Source organism: Bison bison, unplaced genomic scaffold (genome assembly GCF_000754665.1).
Source record: "Bison bison bison isolate TAMUID 2011002044 unplaced genomic scaffold, Bison_UMD1.0 scf7180017847634, whole genome shotgun sequence".
Taxonomy (NCBI): domain Eukaryota; kingdom Metazoa; phylum Chordata; class Mammalia; order Artiodactyla; family Bovidae; genus Bison; species Bison bison.
The window spans coordinates 14,104-16,361 of NW_011478207.1; the positions used below are offsets into that span (position 1 = coordinate 14,104).

The following is a 2,258-nucleotide window of genomic DNA, read 5'->3' on the forward strand; positions in this document are numbered from 1 at the left end:
CCAGTTTTTTGGGGCTTCCCTGGTGGCTCAGACGGTAAAGCGTCTGCCTGCAATGCGGGAGACCCAGGTTCGACTCCTGGGTAGGGAAGATCCCCTGGAGAAGGAAATGGCAATCCACTCCAGCATTCTTGCTCGGAAAATCCCATGGACGGAGGAGCCTGATAGGTGACCTGCAAAGAGTCGGACAAGACTAAATGACTTCACTTTCATTTATCAGACTCTGCTTTGGTTTATTTGAGTAAATACCTCTCTCCCTCAGTGGACTGTCAGTCTGTGGAGTGGAGGTATTTACTGCCTTATTTTTCTTCACATTCATTGATAGCACCCATCCCAGGACCTTTTTTTTTGGGGGGGGGAGTCCCCTCATTTAATATTTTTAAAATTGACATATAGTTGATTTACACTGTTGTGTTAGTTTCAAGGAAAGCATGGTGATTCCGGTTTACATACCAACTCAGGTGATATGGTGGGGGCAGATGATCATGAGATGGTGGTCTCACTTAAATTTTTTGGAATGAGTTTCCTATAGGAAGGGAGGTTTGGTTACAAGAAGAAAGGGGAAAGGAATATTATGCTGGGCAGATGATATTACAATCCACTACAGAGGTGGACTTTTGTAAAGTTAATCCTGTTGTGATGGTGCTCATGGCCCTGGTTGAAATATTCATAGAGTCACAATGCCCTAAGACAAAAGGATGATCTAGCCAAGGGTGAACACTCTTTGTAATGCTAGTCTTGCCTGAAATTGAGTTACAGATTCTTACATAAGCTAAAAAATAATTTCCCTTTCCAATGGACATGTCAGCTGAACCCAACTTTATGAATTGGCTAATTGCTTTCCCTACTGTGTATATTAACTGCTGAGCTCTTGGAAAGAATTGAATTCTTTTTGGTGAGAGACTGATGAAAATCTTGAGCCACATGAGCCAGTCATCCAATTGTTTAACATTCAATTGAAAAGATATCCTTTTTTAGACTGTTGGTTTGAAGGTTGATGGAGTATTGCTCTTGATACAGTGCTCAAGGTAATAAAAATTGTAGAACTATTAGAATTCTGATATTGTCACAAATGGTACTATGTAAGAGTCCAGCTCAGGGCCCTTCTCTGAGACTGCAGTATATTCACAGATCTGGTTGTCATTTGGGAAAAGCACATTGAGAGTCAGCTTCCTCTGTAATTGGTTAACACTCTTCTTTCTCCATGGAGTCAAGTAATAGAAAAATAAATGCAGAGTAAATAGAATTTCATGCTTGTGCAAGTCACTGGCAAAATCATCCTTGGGTCATGCAGGCAGACATGTTCTTTTCAGAGGAAAGTTTGGAAGGGAAACATTTTATGTCAATCTTCCTTCTCTTAATTTACCCTCTTTCAAGTTCTAGTTTTAAAATGCTACTTCTTTCCAGAGAGATGTATTGGGAAGGGAATGGACTCTGCACCTGTCCTATTGCAGCATTATCAAATGAGTGATTTATTCATGCAGATTTTGAATACTAGAAAACTCCAAGACTACATATATTAAAAACTATTATCTAAAGTATCTACACATTATTTTTGTTGTGCAAATCACAAATAGAAGAGCAAAGTAGATAAAGTTTGCTGTGGCAGATAAATTACCTCAAATTCGTTGGGTCTCTGTATTGTCTCTTTCTATCATAGACACAAACACACACACACATGCACACACACACGTGCACACCACCCCCCTCCACCACTGTCCTACCTTATCACTCTTCCTGCTGTGTTGTGTTAGTTTTCCATTGCTGCTCTAACAAATTATCAAACTTAGTGGCTCAGATAATATACATTTATTATCTTACAATTCTGGAGGTTGAAGTCCAGAAGACCAAAATGGATCTCACTGGGCTAAAAACCAAGATGTCAGCAGATCTGAATTCCTTGCTGGAGGCTCTCAGGCAGAATCTCTTTCCTTTCCTTTTCCAGCTTCTAGAGGCTACATTGCTTGACTTGTGGCTCCATCCTCCATCTTCAAACCAGCAATGACCAGTCAACTCTTTCTCGTGGGGGATGACTCTGACCTACCCTCTGTCTCCCTTTCCCAGTGTTAAGGCTCTTTTAATTAGATTGGACCCATCTAGGTAATCGAGGATAATCTCTATTTTAAAGTTAGATGATTATTAACATTAATTCCATCTTCAGCCTCAGGAGAAGGCAATGGCACCCCATTCCCGTACTCTTGCCTGGAAAATCCCATGGACGGAGGAGCCTGGTAGGCTGCAGTCCATGGGGTCGCTAAGAG

The 2,258-nt window shown here is 41.0% G+C and overlaps 1 non-coding gene across 1 annotated transcript; it reads left to right on the top strand.

Moving 5' to 3' along the window:
- The first annotated feature begins 16 nt into the window (after window positions 1-16).
- Window positions 17-88, top strand: TRNAC-GCA. Its single transcript has one exon. It is a non-coding gene; the product is annotated as a tRNA-Cys (tRNA).
- The last annotated feature ends 2,170 nt before the right edge of the window (window positions 89-2,258 follow it).